The 18125-nt window shown below is 42.2% G+C and overlaps 1 protein-coding gene across 2 annotated transcripts in view; it reads left to right on the top strand.

Moving 5' to 3' along the window:
* RAB11FIP4 (RAB11 family interacting protein 4) overlaps positions 1–18125 on the top strand; it is a 195006-nt gene that overhangs the window by 111286 nt on the left and 65595 nt on the right. The window contains exon 1 of one of the 2 annotated variants that reach the window (XM_073310345.1): positions 16682–16820. The exons of the other annotated variant lie outside the window; for it this stretch is intronic. The gene's annotated coding sequence lies outside the window, so the exon portion shown is untranslated. Of the gene's footprint in view, positions 1–16681; positions 16821–18125 lie in introns of those variants that run through there. 2 annotated transcript variants of the gene reach the window in all.

The raw sequence follows: 18125 nt of genomic DNA, 5'->3' as shown, positions 1-18125 counted from the left end.
GAGCTGGGAATGGAATCCAGATCTCCTCAGTCCCATTCCAGTGCCCTGTCCATTAGACCACACAGGTTCTAAATCTATTTCACTACGCTTCTACCCAGACTCAAACCCTGTTCTCATTTGGAGAAGGGTCTGAGCAAAACTCAAGATCCCCAGCCTGGGGAAGCTGAGCTCCAGTCCCAGGCCAAGTCTAGTCTTAAAGTATACACCTTCAGCTCTCATTAGGATTAATGGAAAGTACGTGTGTAGATGTTCTAGGCATTCAGAGGAGTAAATAGAACCTCTGTGTATTTTTATATATCCCTGACCAGAGGGAGGTTGTATTAGTATTAACTGGTTATTGGTTGTTGTATTGAACTATTTATTGGCGGTGTGCACGCCTTCAAAAATTGTTGCTTCTTGCCACTCCACCTGAGTATTTCATTGCTGTGTCCTTGAAGGCTTATGCCAATAAGGAAGATTCTGTGAGGTGAGTGGGACATAAGCTGTACCATCAGGAGGTGAAAGATATGGTAAGAGACCCTCCAGCATTCTGGACAAGTCTAATGGATGGAAGAGGTGAACCTGTCCAGAGAGTGAAAATCTTTAAGGATCCATTAAGAACCGGGGGCCAGATCCTCAGCTGGCATAAATCAGACTAGTTTCAGTAAGGAGCTGAGCCTGTGTTTCCGTTTATCTTTTGTTTCCGCCTTATAAGATTCTATAATTGTCAACCATTGTTTTTCCCATAATCCCTAATTTTAAACCTTATAGCTTCATCCCTTGCAAGAGATTCATTTCCTTGTACAGCTAAAAATTACTTTCTAAAGCAAAACGGCCTGCAATACTTAGATCTCCAAAAAGGGCCTATTGCCATAATCTGCATTTCAGACCAGCTTGTCCCACGGGATTATCTCTTCAAGAGCCTTTGTGTTGCGCAAAATATTTTGTAGATAATGTTCATCAGGTTTTTTTGGATATTTTTCTGTGACTGTTTGTCCCGCTGGCTCAGAGTTCTTGCAATGTGTTCAACTGAATTTCATCTCAGTGCATCCCACAGAGAGCTGACATCAAATATTCATCCAGAGATTGAACTGAGAACTAATGACCCACTTTCTCTGATGCGCATAATGTCCTTCTATAGTAGACGGTTGTGTCTGTACTTAATGTATGTTCAAAGTTGAGCCCTGAGTGTTGAAATCATCCAGAGGAGGAAGCTCATTTTAAAATATATACACAGAGAGAGATAATGGCATTGGGGAAAAGTCTCCAAAGCCTCAGGAAAGAAAATTTACGGTCACCAAAAATTATTAAAAGTGGGGAAAACAGGGCACAGGGGAAAAAAAGATAAATGAAAAGAAGGTGTGAGTTAAAAGGATGAGCAGTTAGGAGAAACCTACATCTCAATTAGGATGGATCTTCCTTTCCTGATCTGCTGTATATGGAGAAGTGGGTTAGGGTATTGTGTTGGTGTTATGTTCTGCAGTGGCTATTGCTTGTGTTTGCTTGTTATTTCTAAGAGTGTGTCAAGATGTCTTTTCAAGACACAGCCATTAGAATCTCATTAATATTCTGCCTCACATGACAACAATTTTAAGACAGGGCACTTGTTTTATATGTACATCTAAGGCTAGAGTTTCCAAAGATCCTAAGGAAATTAGGCACCCAGCTTCTACTGAACTTTAGTGGGATTATGTCACCTAACTCTTAAATTTCTTTGAAAATCCCAGCTTAAACTATTTCAGTGTTTGTCCCTTTAAATTGTTGCCTTTTTTAAAAATGAGCTTTCACAGTTGGGTAAAGGTTTACAAAGAGAGAATTATAACTTAATACTAACTTAAGTAACTGTTAATTATAAGTGAATTCTGTGAAAATTTAGGGAAGAGACCTAAATAATTTTAATTATCTCAACATGTCTTTGCAGAGATCCGTTCCTAACAGTATTTTCTAAGAATAACTATTTGTTTGCCGCAGCTCTCTTGAACACAAAGATAAGTGTAGATCGATGGCAAGTTACTTTACGATGCAGTCTTTCCAGAGCTTATAGAGCTTCTCTAGGAATTCCCAGGGCTTTCATTGCTTGTGAGCCTGTCAATGGGCAGACGAGCAAATCAATGTGGTTTTATTTCAACAGTATTTTCAAATATCTTGTTCTCGACATTTCTTTCATGGCAAATATTTGACTTGCAAAATCAATTATGAGATGTTTTTGGAAATTATTCTGAGCAGGGAGCTTTGTCGTCTGTGCTCAGCTCCCTAGCACTGAATTCAAATGGGTTTTCACCTGTTGACTGCTGTATTTCCCTGCCTGTGAAAGGATCTTGAGTAATGCCAGTTCAGATCCCCGCACTGACACATGCTGATACAAGCCAGTGTTATCAGGAGATGTTTATAAGAAGACAAGGTCATCCTGTCTTGTAGGAAATGGTGGAGGGTGCAGAGTTCATCTGCAGAACCGCCACAGAACCTGCCCCGTGGGATGACTTGTATCCTTGACACAGCAAGACCTGACCGCAAAGCAATGTTCTGTCATTGGAATGTATCAATATTGACTGAATTTATGTGATTTCTCAATCAAAATTCTTAAGACAGGATAGTCCTGGACCACTCCCTTTAGGATCATTGTTACAGCTGATCAGAAATGGGTTTGGTTTTGAAAAATTAAACAAACCAAAGAAGTTAATATTTGTTGACACGTTTTTTCCTTGTTTTCATCAAAAAAGCTGAAAATGGCACATTTTGGCTGAAAACCTCAAAATGTGCCCAGTTTCATTTCTTTCTAATGACACCCCTCCCCACCCCCCCCAATTTATGTTTACAATGGATATTTCCTGTGGAAATTTCCATTTAAAAACAATTATTTATCGGAAAAGCAAGTTGCTTCATGCAGCATTCGCTGTGAGCATTCACGCTCCTGTGCTGATTGGCTGTTTACTCTGACCCCTCCCACCTCTGTCTTCACAATCTGTAGCCCCCGCCCCTCCCCTTTCCTTCTTTGGTCTTTCCATCTAGCTAATCCCCTCCTAAAATAACCCCACTGAAAGGATTTAAATAACAAGACAAAACTAAAAAATTACCTCACTAACATGGTGTGTGCAGCCATAGAGTCGTTCACTCTGCTTGTAAGTTCTCTCCAGTTCCTCTCCCTTGTGTCTGTCTTGTCTAGACTGGAAGTTCTCTAGGGCAGAGACTGTCTCAGATGCTAAGTTTGTACCGTGCCTCACACAGTGGGGATCCCTTCTCAGTTGGTCACAAAGCAGTACTGCAATAAACATGATTAATCATAAAGGTGAGGCAGGTTTGGGGGGAATTGGTAATTGAGGTACAATGAAGTGCTGAAGTGAAAAAGAGGTGATTATACAGGTGAATGGTAGGGAGGTTGAGCAGATCAGTTCATCTGTTGATTAGTGTGTGGCTTTAAATATTGTCAGGTGTTCCCAGCACATGGCAGTATGTGCACTTAATATGTATGTTATTGTAATAAACCAGTCAAGTCAGAAGTGACTCCATGAAATTACCTGGATGTAAAATAAGTGTGAGAGGAGAATGAGCATCAAGGGCCAAATTCTGCCCTCAGAATTTGACGTAAAGCTTCAGAAACTTGACGGAGGCTAACGGGAGCTGAGGGTGTGCCGCACCTCTGCAAAGGAAGCCATATTTAGATGCCTAAAGATGGATTTAAGGGTCTACGGTTAGGCATTCATGACTGATAGGGTGCCCAGATGTCCCGATTTTGGGGTCTTTTTCTTATATAGGCTCCTATAACCCCCCCCACCCCCTGTTCCGATTTTTCACACTTGCTGTCTGGTCACCCTAATGACTGAAAATGTGGGCCTTAGCCTCCCTGTCACAACAGCTACAGTGAGAATACCAATACTCCCCTGGACGCTGTGTTAGTTTGTTAGAGAGTAAAAGTCCTCTCTGTGTACCACTTAAAGGGAACGTCTATACTTGGAGCTAGGGATGTGATTCCTGGCTCACACAGACACACTTGTGCTAGCTCTCATCAAGCCTGTGCACTAAAAAGAGTACCGTAGCTGGCAAAGCAGCGGGCAGCAGCATGGGCTCCTCATGCCAAGTACATACCCTTGGGGTTCAGGCGGGTTTGTACCCAGCATGGATAGCCCATGCTGCCGCTCACCACTGCCCATGCTACCACGGCTACGCTGCTGTTCTTAGCACGCTAGCTCCACGAGAGCTAGCATGAGTGTGTCTGTGGGAGCTGGGAAGCATACCCCAAGTTCAGAGTGTAGCCAGAACCCAAGCCGGGGGGCCTAGGCCTTGGGCTGAATTTCACTGTGCTCTTTGGGAAGCTCTTTGACACCCTCAGGTGAAAGTGCTCACGAAATGATGTTGTTCTTGTGTGTGGCTATAGTATAATTTCCCATTAGAGAGCATGGAAGTAACTTGTGGACCATATTCTGCCACGGTATCAATCTAGTGCACTTATATGGCCCTGTTACCGTAGCCTCTGAGCGCCTCACAGCCCATAATGTATTTATCCTCACCGCCGTGGAGATAAGGTCATGCTGTTATTCCCATTTTACAGATGGGGAACTGAGGCACAGAGAGGCTAAGGGCCAGACTTCTGAAGGTATTTAGGCACCTAAAAATGCAGATAGATACCTACTGGGATTTCAGAAGCACCCAGATGCCTAAATGCTACTGATTTCAATGGGAGTTATGGGCCTAGGTGTTTTGAAACTCCCACTAGGTGCCTATCTGCATCTTTAGGCACCTAAATACCTTTAAAAATTTGGCCCTAAGTGACTTGCCCAAGTTCACACAAGGCAGAGCCAGGAATTGAACCTGGGTCTCCTGATGCCCTAACAACTGGAACATCCGCCATCGCTGCTGTCTTCTCCCCGTACTCCCATTGAGGAGCACAGTGCTCCAGGAGTCACCCGAGTGAATCAGTGAGATCTGTTTGTGAAGTACAGTCCTACTCCATGTGAACAAGGCTTGCAGAATCTGAATCTATGTCTGCTCACATCTTTGTTGCCATTTACAAAGTCACCGTGAGGAGTGTGATGCCCACTTCCCATTAGGAATTAATGGGAATTGGGCATCCAGATCCTTTAGGCTTTGAAATTCCTACCCTAAAAGACCAATGAAACAGTGCTCTCTCCTTTTTGCTGCCAGTGTTACTCTTTAAACCCATTTTATTTTTCACTCTTTCTCCAAATCGAGGCTCATCAAGATTCGAGTCATGAATGTACCCTGCCGTGTTGGCTCAGACAGGGTCTGTGCAGCTTCCAGCCTTTTCTTCCCTATCAATGTTTCAGACCTGCTGCCACTAATCTTTCTGCAGCTGCTGAAGGGAGGGGAGAGAGATCCTTCATTGGCTTCATTTTCTTCTAATAACGTACATTCAGAAACGTCCATGCAGCAACAGGGCCCTTGACAATATGGCTGATTATGCGACATCACTATTTTAATTAGAATGAAAGACAAAGAGGGAGCGCAATCAAAGATTTTGCACACAGGGAAGGAATTGATTTATAAAGCAATCAATCTGCTGGCTGAGACAGAATTTTTTTTTAAGAGACGGTTCTAGCCTGTTTTCCTAAATTAAACAGTTTGTGCAAAAATTCTCTTCTCTGCGCTCTATTTCGGAGAACAAACAAAGGGCAAAATCTCTTCTCAGTTACATTCTGTATAGTATCTTATTGAATAAGCTATGGAGCATGAATCCCTTTCCCCTAATAGGCCAGGGTTCAGGTACATCGGTGGGGCAATGTTGGAAAATGTTTCCTGTGTCGTGAGCCACATAGGGTATGTCTACAGTGCAGCTGAGAGCGAGCTTCCCAGCCTGGGTGGAGAGACTTACGTTAGAGGGGCTCAAGCTGGCTAGCATGCTAAAAATAGCAGAGTGGACTTGGTGGCTCAAGCTCTCAAGCCCCCCCCAACCCACTAGGCTTGAAAGCCTCAACTGCAATGTCCATACTGCTATTTGTAGCACAATACTTCATGTCCTGGTAGTGTGAGTCTGTCTGGGACCTGGGAGGCTTGCTTGCAGCCACAGTGTACACATACCCACAGAGAACTTCATTTCCTGTGGCTCTCAATCTAGTTCCTTTCAGCTACACTAAGGGCTGGTCTACACTAGAAAATTAGATCAACCCACCTATGTTGCTCTAGGGGTTTTCTCTTAGGCCTTGGCTACCCTACAATAGTTAAATTGACCTAAATCTTTGTGTAGACAGTGCTAGGTGGATGGAGGAATGCTACAGCTGTGCCACCGTAGCGTGTTAAGCACAGACATAGGCTAAATTCTGTAGCGGTGAAATTCATCCTTATTTTGAGGGCTGCATGGCAGTGAAGTGGGCCTTCTGCTGACCCTCTTCACAGGGGGAATTTCACCCTAAAAGCAGTAAGAAAATAAACCAATAATTTTGATTCTTACTAGTCTTCATGGCTGTTGGCTCTATCGTTAGTAAGCATGTCATTTATTGTACACCCAAACTTACCTGTGTCTCACAAACCTGGTGTCGTCGATCTGTTTACAATATGCCCTATAGATCAGTGGCCCCTGGGAGGCTGCATCTTGAAAATGAGTCACTTGAAAATGTTCTGCAAGTTAAAGTGAATCCCACATCTTTTCAAACATCCTCATCTGCTCTTGTTCGTTGCTTCCTCATTTTGGGGCCTTGACATTCATTCTAACGTTTACGCATCTGGGCCTTGACAAGTTGCCAGCTGTCCTTATGTTCTTGCTGGCCTCCAGCCATTCAGTGCTAAACTACTCTTCCAAACCTTTCAGAGTAGCAGCCGTGTTAGTCTGTATTGGCAAAAAGAAAAGGAGTACTTGTGGCACCTTAGAGACTAACAAATTTATTTGAGCATAAGCTTTCATGAGCTATACTTATGCTCAAATAAATTTGTTAGTCTCTAAGGTGCCACAAGTACTCCTTTTCTTCTTCCAAATCTTGTTCACCTCTACCCTGAACCAGAGATTTGGCTTGAGATATCTGCACATGTCAAGGATTTTTATATTATTGTGTCCGTATGAGTATGATGAATGGTTCCCTGCAACTCTGCCTGTTAATGAAATTCCTCTAATAATGTGCATCGGCCGTTGCTAGTTTATTTACGTTGCTCCTTTCCATAGCAGTCAAAGTGACTGTATTTCTGACTCAAGAAACAGCAACTGACAATAAGTGACTTGCACATGCTTATTTACCTCCTGGTGAAAAAATTCAGTCTGTGACACTAAGTTAAGAGAATCAGATGCACTGAGAGAGGAAGGACAGGCTTGTGGATAAGTAACGGTAGTCGGAGTCAGGGGAGCTGAATTTAATTCCTTGTTGTCACAGACTTCCCATGTGACTCTGGGCAAGTCATTTAATCTGTACCTTGGTCCCCCCTCTGTAAAATGGGGGTGATGATACTTCCTTTGTGTTGCCTCTTTAGATTTTAAGCTCTCCAACTCAGGGGTTTTCTCTTAGGCCTTGGCTACCCTACAAAAGTTTTGCTGGTATAGCTATGCCAGCAAAGACCCCCTAGTGTAGACGCTCTGTATGGCATCAAGAAATTTTTAGCTAAACCACCGCCCTGAACAACACTATTTAGGCACACAGCAGCACACTTCTGTCAACATAGTTATGTCTACACCAGGAGTTTTGCCAGCAGAGCAGTGTTGGTGAGGGGGTGTGGTTTTTTCACACCTTTGATCGACTTAGCTGTGCCAACAAAGCTTTGTAATGTAGACCCTGCCTTACCATGTGTTTGTATAGTGCCTAGCAGATCTCTGTTGGTGGAGCCCAGATGCTACCCTCAGACAAATAAAAATACTCATGCGCCATCTTGAATCTACCCTGAAACGGGGTAAAGTGCTCAGTGGTAAAACCATAAATGAAACTGCATCACTGTTGCTCCCCTTTTGAGGAACTCGGTGAAATGTAGTTGTGAACTCTGCAAAGTTTTGATTGCTCCAGTGCCATTGATCATGGCAGGCATCCAAACTTTCTGGCTAATGGGGAAGTTGTGGCACTCATCAACTCTGAATGTGTGAACAGCAGCAGGGGTCAGACAAGGACAGATTATTATGCATCTCTGCAACCCTGTCCGGACTTCTTGTCTCATCCCTGTGTGCACTAGTGTTAGTCCTCCTGCATAATCCCTGGGACCTACTTATATATTTTTTTCACAGCAGATATATTTGAAAATACTTTCTCGAGTTGGCCAGTTACAGATGCAATTGCTAATTGGAAAGACATCTAGCTAATGGATGACTGCAGGGGCAAAGTTCAACACCACTCATTAAGGACCTGATCCTGCAAAGCGCTGAACATATCCTGAGAGATGGTGAATGCCCAGCATCCTGTAGGAAGCATCCTAAGAGAGGAAGCAGCTGTAAGAAGTGCTAATGGTACTTTCCACTAGCAGTGGGGAAATGGTGTGTAGAAGATGAATACTGCAAGCCAAATCCTGCCCCTACATCCCAGAAAGCCATCTTAATAAGCCCTTTGAGGATTCCTCAATAAGAGATTGTGAGATTTAACAAACATGGGCTACACTTAGCAGATCAGTGTACGAGATGCTCCTAGCCGTCAACATTATATATCAGAGCATGTGGATTGAGTCTTTTGGAGATTGGGGAAAGATTTGCTTGTAACCTGAGAGGCTGCAACAATAGAAATTAACAAAAATGATGTGAGTAAAGATTCTCCATTGGCAGCTGGGACAGCCACTGACGAGCTGGTCCCAAATGCCAGTCCATTTTCATTCCTTCATCTGGCTGATTTGCTTCTATTTTTTTCCCAATGAATTAGAAAATTTTCCACCCACCCAGCACCTCCACCACCACCATGCTATCTTCTGGGAGAGAACTACTTAAATGCGGCCAGATTAGCATAGGATTAAGCCTTGTCTACCCTAGAAAGTGGTACTGCTTTAACTACTCCAGCATAGTTAAAATGGTGCAACCTCCAAGGCTGGATGCAATGATATCTGTATAAAGGTTCTTTACAACAGGTTAGCTATTTCCATATGGGAAAGGGAATAGATATACCAGTATTAGACAGCTTTATAGCGGTATAAATCCATGCTGGGGTCTCTATCAGTACAACTACATAAGTAAAAAAATCACCTGTGCCCGCTAATTGACATAGTTATACTGGTATAAAAACTGTGTAGACCAGGCCTACGGGTCTCAGAATCTGGCTCAGAATACACGTGTCTGACTCCCACTGTTCAGACCCTCCACCACAATACAAGACTAGCATGACCTTGTAAACAGTAAAAGGAGCTGGAGTGTATTTGACTTTCCTTGACTTGCCTTCTCCATTATCCATCTCTGAAGGGATAAAGGGCTCAAGCTATTGACTGGGTAAGTGCTCTAAGTGGCTTCTTTGTGTTTAAGCCACAAAAGGAAGAAATATTTTTCAACTTCCACTGTCAGCAGTTAGCTTTGCCGTGTTTCTGAGCCTAGAAGCAAGAAGCAGCGAGATGGAGGTGGTACAAATTATGAAGGGCCATCAAGAGCATGTGGTGAAAGAAAGGTTTCAGAGTAGCAGCCATGTTAGTCTGTATTCGCAAAAAGAAAAGGAGGACTTGTGGCACCTTAGAGACTTCAGTAAGTACAAGTACTCCTTTTCTTTTTGGTGAAAGAAAGAAAATCAGCCTTATTCTGGATAAACTTTAATTGACAGGAAAAGACTCAGCAAAAGTTTCTGCTAACAAGTGCTGAAAATAAGAAGCCATGATTTGTGATATATTGGACACTGCGGTAATTTTTAAAGCCAACGTGAAGTACATGCAAATCTCGTCTGGCTTTGGGTTTCATTGCAAAACTCACACCAGGTTCATTGCAAAGGTTGTTGGGATTCACAAGCTTGTAAAGCAAACATGGGTCCTTTTATGAGGGTACTGTGGCCGATGTATGGGTCTGTGTCAAAAGCTATCAAAATGTATAGGTGAGACTCATCAGGATTGAGTGGATTCTAACTTCAAAGCAAAATTTGGAGTATCTGAATCTGCACACATGGGAGACAAAGAAAATCCTCATTTGAAAATCTGCAGACTCAAACCACCGCTAATTTGCAGTGATGGGCAGACTTCAAAAGGTTCCTCATATCTGCCCTATCCAGACTTCTTTAGCAATGAAATGGGGCTGCAAATCACCATAAGAGCTCAGTCCGACAATCACCAGAGTCAATGGGAAGACTCCAGTTGATTTCACTAGGTGATGGATCAGACCCAAGGACAAGATTTCTTCCAAGTTTCACCTGGACTTCCAATGCTGCAGGTTCCATCCTCCTTTTGAGGAGAACAGAATCAGACCTTGCGAGAACAGCCAATCTGGGGATATTTGAATCTTTCTGCTCCCAGTCCAGGAGGGAACCAGGCAACACAGAGATGTGCCAGTACATTTTTTGAAAAGTTGACTAAAGCTTTTTTAAAAAATCTCTTTATACAATAATATTTTACCCCTAAATCTTTTTGTCCGAGTGGTATTCATTGTCCTCTTTATGCCATTCATTTCTCCCTATTTGTAAACTATAATCCGCTGCTATGGGTTGTTTTAGCTATTTGCAATGCACCATGTTTAATACCAAATTGAAAATTCTTTGTGAGTTGAGACTTCAATGTCATGTGGTGACTAATTTAGATGTGCAAAGAAATCAAGATGGCTTTTTATTTACAAGTAGTTAACACAATCTATTGTGTTTGATTTAATTGCCTTTTGTGTGTGCCTTTACATCTCAGACTGGGAAGGAGAAAAATCCAGGAGTAAGATATCCTGTTAAATAGCAGTGGCTTTGCTGTAGCACCAGAAGAAACTTAAACTATAGTACAACTATAGTGCTTTCTGACAGCCATTGAGTAGCCAGATTGAGGTCTTTTTGCAATACAATGTAAGTCTACAAAAGGAGCATTACACTGAGCTGGCCCTGCTAGACTAAAGTAGCTGATTGCAGATGATTCACAGTGAATCTGTGGTACATAGCGAACTCACTAGTTTTTTGTTGTTACTGAAATTGTATCAAAGCAATGCATGCCTATATAATACTATGTATAAACAAGAATATGTAGAAATAGCATTAGGGAATTGTGCAGGGATAAAAAAAAATTACGCTAAGGTCCATCAGCAATATTGCAACCTCAAGCATTCAAAAAACAAGAGTCTTGCCCACAAAAGTCATGAGATTGGCTTCAAAAACCAGAGATTAAAAAAAAATAAATTTTAGGTTCTTCTTAATTACCTCTGCTTTTTGAGCCTGTAGAATGAGCAGTTTCAAGCTCTTCTCTGCAACCATGAAGACTTGAAACTTAGCTTTGTTTGTCTAATTTGTTTGTTGAAAGTGAGTTTCTCATTTAATCACAAGCCTCCAGCAGCTGGAGCTTTACAAAAAACACAAAATGAGACTCTCTGTAAAATCACGGAGAGTTGGCAACACTACCTCAGACACCAATTTTGCAAATTCAAGACCACACTAGCCCAGTTAGGCCAACTCTGCAAACCCTGCAGGGTTTTAGTCTCATTTATACTATCACTCTTATACACTGCCACATTAAAGTAAGTGACATTTTCATCCACTGTAAGGCCCCTTTGCGCTGCCAGCACTGTGGTATGCATGAGAATTTGCAAACTGACTCCTGCAGTTCTGTTTGTAGTGACTGAAAGAGAACCAGCACCAACAAGTTTGCTTTAAGATTTTCATTTGGATCCCCAAGAAATCCTCACACATCTCTCCTTTCTGGGTGCGGCTAGTGTGGCTCCCTGCAGAAACACTCCAAGTGAAGGTAGCTAGAAGTAGAGTTGGGCAGAAAATGGTTTTCCCTTCCTACAAAAGTTTGTGAGAATTCAAAATTTTTCCCGTCCTGAACTGGCATGAAAATTCAAAATCTTGAACATTTTCTCCAACTGGTCATCTGATGAAAAAGAAATTAGATCAGATCAAATCAAAATATTTTGTTTAGATAATTGTAAAATGTTTGTTTGTTGCCATTTCAAGCTTAATTTCTTAACTTCCTAATGTATAAATTTAACTAAAATTTCAAAAACAAAAACTTGTTTTGAATCAAAAAACAAAACATTGGTTTGAAAATGTCAAAAAGGGATGTTTTGACAAGTTCAAAGCATTTTATTCAAAAAACATGTGAATTAGGAAATGTGTTGAAACTGATCCTTTCTCGCAAACAGTTTAGACTGCAGCAAATTATAAGGACCGGCCCCTGCGTACTCCCCAAAACATGTAAGGGCTAGATGGTACCACTTTGTAACGTTAACCCCTGGAGTCAGGAGATACTGCCTCCTGTCACGTGATGGGATATTTTGCTTTGGAATCTAGACCCCGGTGTTGTGACCGGGGGAGGGGAATGTGTTTCATTCCAGCGCTCCTGTATGTCAGACGCTTACTGTGGTCTCTTTACTATCCCTGTTGAGGTCCAGCTCTGCACAGCTGCAACACTCACATTTGTACTCCGGGAACCCTCCAGCCTTTTCTTTCTTTTTTAATGTAGTAGCACCTCTGCTTAATGGAAAGGATGGGGGTCCTGAGACAGGCTGGAGGATGGGCAGCTCTTGAACGAACACCTTTTTTGTAATATAATATGCGCACTATAATTAGTCAGCATTTTTAGAATCCCCTCTCTCCTTCCAGGCTACAGGCACATGCCGGGTGGTGATGAGTAACAAATGATGCGGCTTCTCTGCTAGCTGTTTAGACGGCATTTAGAGGCTCAAGGATAGCACTCTGGACAGGGATGCAGGAAACCTGGGTTCTATTCCCAGCTCTGCTGCTGGGCAACCTTGGGGAAGTCACTTCACCTTCCCATGCCTCAGTTTTCCCATCTGTAAAATGGGGATAATGATATCGACCTCCTTTGTAAAGCACTTTGAGAGCTGCAGAGAAAAGAGCTGTGTAAGAGTTAGGTATTATTTAGGGAAATGTGAAAAAGCCGTAACATTTCCCATCAAACAGGCACATCATTTGGAAATGTTACAGCCAACTACAGTTATTCCTTTTCTAGGTTAGAAATGTCACAGCTAAGAGGTGGTTGTAGCTGCCATTATCTACCAGCAAGGAAACAGAAGGAAATGACTTGATAAAACCATACTGTTTTGTTAGGCAAATTTCCCTGTGTCAGGCTAAAAGATTTCTGCATGTTGATGCAATTTCAAAGATTTAGGTTTCCGACATGCTTAAAAAAGAAAAAAAGCCAGGAGAGGAGGAGCTAATTTACCTTCTCAGCGTTTCTGAAAGATTCATGAAAATTATGACTGTAAGAGAGTTACATTTTCAATCAAGCTTATCCTATAAAAGTATAATCTCAGAGTCTGCTCCTGCCACTGTAGCAAACTTCCAGATTATTGTATTATTAGTAGCTGTAATATTTACTTATATTGGGGTACCACCTAGAATCCCCAGCTAAGATCGGCGTCCCATTGTGCCCTCACTGTACAACAGCATAATCAGAACAGTCCCCGCCTCCAAGGGTTTACAATCTATATAGACAAAGGAAGAATTATTGTCCCATTTTACAGATGATGAACTGAGGCACAGAGGGATTTGGTGATGTGCCCAAGGTCCCACAGGAAGTCTGTGGCAGAGCTGGGAGTTGACTCTATCTCCTGAAACATGTAAGGCAGTCAATGCCTTAACCACAAGCGCACAACAAGCTCTTTGGGACACGGACTGTCATTCGTTATGTGTTTGTACAGGGCCTAGCACGACAGGGACCTGAACTGGTTGTGGCCTTTAGACATTACCACAAAATAAATGTTTAAATCATAAGAAAATTGCCGAATTGGGAAGGGACAATAGATGCTAAGGAAGCTGGACAGGACTTTTTAAGGAGGACTGATCAAAATGTTTCCAGTGGAACAGTTTTCCTCCAGAAAAAGCTGATTCAACTAAATTGAAACGTTCTACGAGAGCATCTCGACTTGGTTGAAACTTTTGATGGAAGCCCATCTGGTGAGCTGTCAGGCTTCACTCAGGCTGTCAGCCTCCCTGGTTCCCCCACAACCTGCCTGGGAGTCCAGGGGGCATATTTCATTTTGGAAACACCAAAACATTCCTGGGACTGGTTCAATGTTTCTCAAATGAAATACTGCAGGATTTCATTGGTGAAAAATGTCCACATTTTGGCTGTGTGGTTCCCATTTGGAATGAAAAAAATTCCAGAAATCTCAAGTGTTTCCTCAGGGTAGAAATTCTGTTTCTCGGTCAGCTGTACTCTTGAGTCACTTAACACGCACACTTCTGTGGTGCAGGACATTTCTCCACTACGCAATCATGTTTTGGCATGCCACTGTGAGAAATATAGAACAGAGCATGTCGTCAGGATGGTGGGGAGAGGCACTCTTTGACTTGATTGAGGAAGAGCCAGCAGTAAGACAGCATGATTATCTTCCCACCAGTAAAATGAACTCGGGTGGCATGAACAGCAGTGCTGGCAAAAGTAATTCATTCCTCCTGTCCCATCAGAGGATGAGTCCTCTGATGATGGAACTCCTGTGCAAGGGAAAGAGGATGAATAACCAATGAGACCTCCTGTAGGAGAGGATCCGGGGCTGACAGCCCGAACCCCAGTCGCTCCAGGGGCTGACAGCCCAAGCCCTGCCACTGTCAGCTCCAGGTGGCTGGTGGTTTGGTCAATACGGAGAGCCAGATAATAGAGGCTTGGATAAACAGGGTTCTACTGTATATCAATAAAGCATTGTATTCAACTGATATCTATATATTTTGTGGCTAGGGAGCTAAGGTTCAGCATTTCATTTTAATCACAGAAAAACACAGATTTTTATGGGTTTTTTTATCAGAGAATTTTGGGGGGTTTATCATGAAAAATGTAGGGTCCCTGATCATACGTAGTCCCACTAAAGTCAATGGAACTACTCATAAGAGTAAAGTTAAGCACATGTGTAAGTGTCTGCAGGATCAGGGTTTCCTTGCTAATGGAGGGTAAAGGATGAAAAAAAGAATGAAGTTGGTTTTGAGAGGTATTAGTGCTTAATGTATTTTGGTGTAAGTTATGAGGCTGATTAATCTTTAATCACCCAAGGGCTCACCATCACTGTAAGTGCAATAAATTACATAGTGTTCAGTGCACAACAGTACTCAAAGCAGACCGAGAAAAGTGGAGAACTCCCTTGTTTCTGCAAAGATTCTACAGGAAGCGTATGATATTGTAAAAATCAGCACTACAAAACAGGTGTGATCTCACCCTTATGCCCTGCGTTTCCTGGAACATATGGCCGTCTACATCACTCTTTAAGGGAACGCATCTTTTTTTCCCTAACTCAAGTATGAAATGAAAATACTTTTTTTGAAGACTCAGGAGGTGAGTCCTTGCTGGGAAAAAATGTTTAGATCCTTGATTTTTGTGCTCCCTTTGAATGACACGGAGAGAAAGAGCACGTTCATACGCCTTGGGATTTAGGCCTTACTCTAGGAATTAATTTTAAAATATCTGCAGGTGTATCCTGCTTCGTACAGATCACTCTAGCACTAACGAGAGAATCAGATGAATATCTGCCGTGAAAATGCTAATCTGTGAAATGTGTTTGGTGACCTCCCTCTGCACAGTTCCTGGGCAACACCCGCACTGGCAAAATTAAGACCCGCAATTCACCATCCTGGTAGCTCTACCAGCAGTAGCGACATCGGAGGCTGGAGGGTAGGCTTGGATATTTTTACCATCATGTCATCTCATCTGTTCGGAACAGATCTAGATAATAGGGTGGTAAAAATGAGTGAGCCCTCTCTACCCTTGTGCCCCCACCATTGCTACTATGGGGTAAGCTGCACACATAAATTATAGATCCTACTTTTCCTAGCCTAGGCAAGATCAAGGTAATCAAGCCTCCTCCATCCACATCATCTGGCCTGTAAGAGTGAGTTTCAGCAGACACTGATGTCCATAGCTAATTGGGACTATAAGCAAAGGCTACACCGTGGGATATTATTTGCTGAAATGCAAATACATGAAACTATCTGCAACACTGACAAAAGCCAAGCATCCACTGTTGTTGAAGTATTTTGAAGCAACTTTCCCCATCAGCGCCCTGGAAGATCAGTGAAATACAAGTCAGCTGCATGAAAAATATGTTTCTGCTGAGCCCCTGGATTAGCTAGGTCTGAACTGTGTGCCTCATTTGCCTAATGGCATGTGCACCAGTGGGGAGCTTACACTGCTACAGGCTGTTGGCTGAATGTTAACTACCTTATGGCGAAACAGATGATTTCTCTTTCCGGTGCTGGAAATGCACCAACCTTCAGAAACTCTGACGCAACAAATAACAGCTCATGAAATGCTGGCACCGTTGATTCTTAGCCTAGACCTGATTCTGTCTCAGACCTAATGTGGATTCAGACCCTGATACCACCACCTTTGTGATCTATCTCTAAGCAGTGATTGATAGAGGGTACATGGATAAAATCCACTTGTTTCATGTGTAAACGCTGAAGAACAGAAAGTGGAGGCCATGTGATAATTCCAGAGAAAAACACTGCATTAAATGCTTCAAATTGGCAAAAGCAATGCATGAGTTTGCTTTACTTGAATCAAAGAAAGTTACCCAGTTGATAACTCTCCGTGTGATACCTTTTCTGAGGTTTAGAATTCATCCTGTCCTCCTGTTCAAAAGGGCATTTGATTAAGAATGCCTTGACCAGGCTAAGAATCTGAACACTTAAATTCTGCCATTGGTTTCTTGGCAACAATACACAGTTGAGAGCCCTCATCAGCAAAGATAGACAGAGCATGTCCCAGGTCAGGTTTCAGACCCTATTTGTTCTAAGCCAAGAAAGAAAACTTATCTGCTAAGAAGAAGGACAGCACCTTTCAGGGAATTTGCAGTTCATTAAAGACCCCTGTGCATTCTTTACGAGGTAAGTGCAACTTTTAAGGTTTAAGTTAAGACGGGGCATATTTTCTTCCCCAGAAGCTGTGTTGTGTTGTATAAATTGTAGATCAGGTCTACTTTAAATCAATGCTGCATATGATAATTTAAACATGAGAAGTGTGGTTTTCAGTGATATCTGTGTGTGTGTGCTTTGCAGAACCACCCAGACTGAAATGGATAAATCTTATAAAAACCTTTCTACAACGAATAGCGCAGATCTTTCTTTCTTTCTCTCTGTTCTCCCCCCATACACACCCACATTTTGTCTACCTTTCCCTTTCAAAGGAAATTGAGTTAGTCATACTGTAGATTCAGTGCTACCTCCATCAAAGCTTTTTAGCATAAACATGATTGGGACCTGAACAATTTCCATGAAGTTTTGAACTCCCTTTGTGAGTTGATTGTGAATCTGCATCTTGTACTTCTGAAGCAACGGGGTGGCATAGCATTCAGGCAGTCAATGAGATATTTCCATTGCATGTGTGCCAAAGATGGAAGGCATAATAAAGAAGTGCGTTATGAATCTGGGATACTGACTTAGGGTGATGTTTATTTGATAACAAAAGTGTTCATATTTTTGGACAGTAAAATAACTAGGAAACAGGATATACACAGTGATCTTTCAAAACTTCAATGATTTTTACATTCTTTGGTTTTCTAACCCTTTTTATAGAGTAAAAAGTGATTGTTTTAATGTAAGTGATGTATAGTACTCACAGAACAGAGTGGAGGGTTGCTACCGTCGTTTAGGAACTGGGCTGAGATTCAGGAGATCTGGGTTTAGTTCCTGGCTCTGCCACAGCCCTCCTCTGTGATCATGAGTAAGGCATCTAATCTCTGTGCCTCAGCTCTCTGACTGTACAATAAGTGTAACACGTCCTTTCTCCCACCATTTGTCTGTCTTGTCTATAGAGATTTTTCCGATCTACAGACTGTCTCTTACTATAGGTCTGTACAGTGCCTAGCACAATGGGGACCTGAATTCTGTTGGGATCTCTAGCAGCTGTGATAATACAAACAATTAGTTGTAATTAATGCAAATTTTAAACAATACATGCATGAGTCACATGGCGCACACATGGTATATTCTGTAAAGTAATATATTTGTATCTGGCATGTATTGATGTTAAAGTGGATATTTAAAACAAAGACATAGTAACGATCTGTCCCACTGGTTTCCATCAGTGAGTTAATTACACTCAATTTAAGCACTGAATGCATTAGCATTATCAGTCAAGGTGATTTGTGTTGTATGTGCTGTGGTTATTTTACAGTACAGTTGCCCAAAACT

The sequence above is a fragment of the Lepidochelys kempii genome, chromosome 14, assembly GCF_965140265.1.
Source record: "Lepidochelys kempii isolate rLepKem1 chromosome 14, rLepKem1.hap2, whole genome shotgun sequence".
Classification (NCBI taxonomy): Eukaryota; Metazoa; Chordata; order Testudines; family Cheloniidae; genus Lepidochelys; species Lepidochelys kempii.
Note: the sequence above shows the minus strand (reverse complement) of the source record. Positions and strands in the feature narration are given on the sequence as shown.